At 38.0% G+C, this 395-nt stretch overlaps 1 protein-coding gene across 1 annotated transcript in view; it reads right to left on the bottom strand.

Annotated features, from left to right (window-relative positions):
- Positions 1–395, bottom strand: part of zbtb16b (zinc finger and BTB domain containing 16b) — a 19,677-nt gene that overhangs the window by 2,533 nt on the left and 16,749 nt on the right. The gene's annotated exons all lie outside the window — the stretch shown is intronic.

The raw sequence follows: 395 nt of genomic DNA, 5'->3' as shown, positions 1-395 counted from the left end.
ATATATATATAAACCGCAAGTAGGAACAGTAGTACAAGTAGTAAGTAGTACTTTATTTTAGTATGCAATATTTTAATTTGCAATATTCTAAACAATGTTTCTAAACTCTAAAGGCTCTAAAAGAGCACAGCATGTCATGATCTCTGCTCTCTCTGCCTCTGGCTGCACTCTCGGCCATGCTCACTTCTTTGCTCTGCACAGAGATCAGCTGATCTCCGTGCAGAGCAGAAATTAGCTGATCAGTTGCAGGAGGAAGCTTCTCCCACAGCTGTGGACTGCACACAGGTGCTAAATCATTTAAAATAATTTATTTTAAATAAAAATTCCATGCTGATTGTGTGGCTCATCCATCAATCAGCCAATTGTGTTTCATGTCCAATCTTATTTTGAAAAAC

Source organism: Nematolebias whitei, chromosome 6, assembly GCF_014905685.2.
Source record: "Nematolebias whitei isolate Nwh7 chromosome 6, NemWhi1, whole genome shotgun sequence".
Lineage (NCBI taxonomy): Eukaryota > Metazoa > Chordata > Actinopteri > Cyprinodontiformes > Rivulidae > Nematolebias > Nematolebias whitei.
The sequence above is the reverse complement of the archived record's forward strand: the minus strand, read 5'-3'. Positions and strand labels throughout refer to the sequence as shown.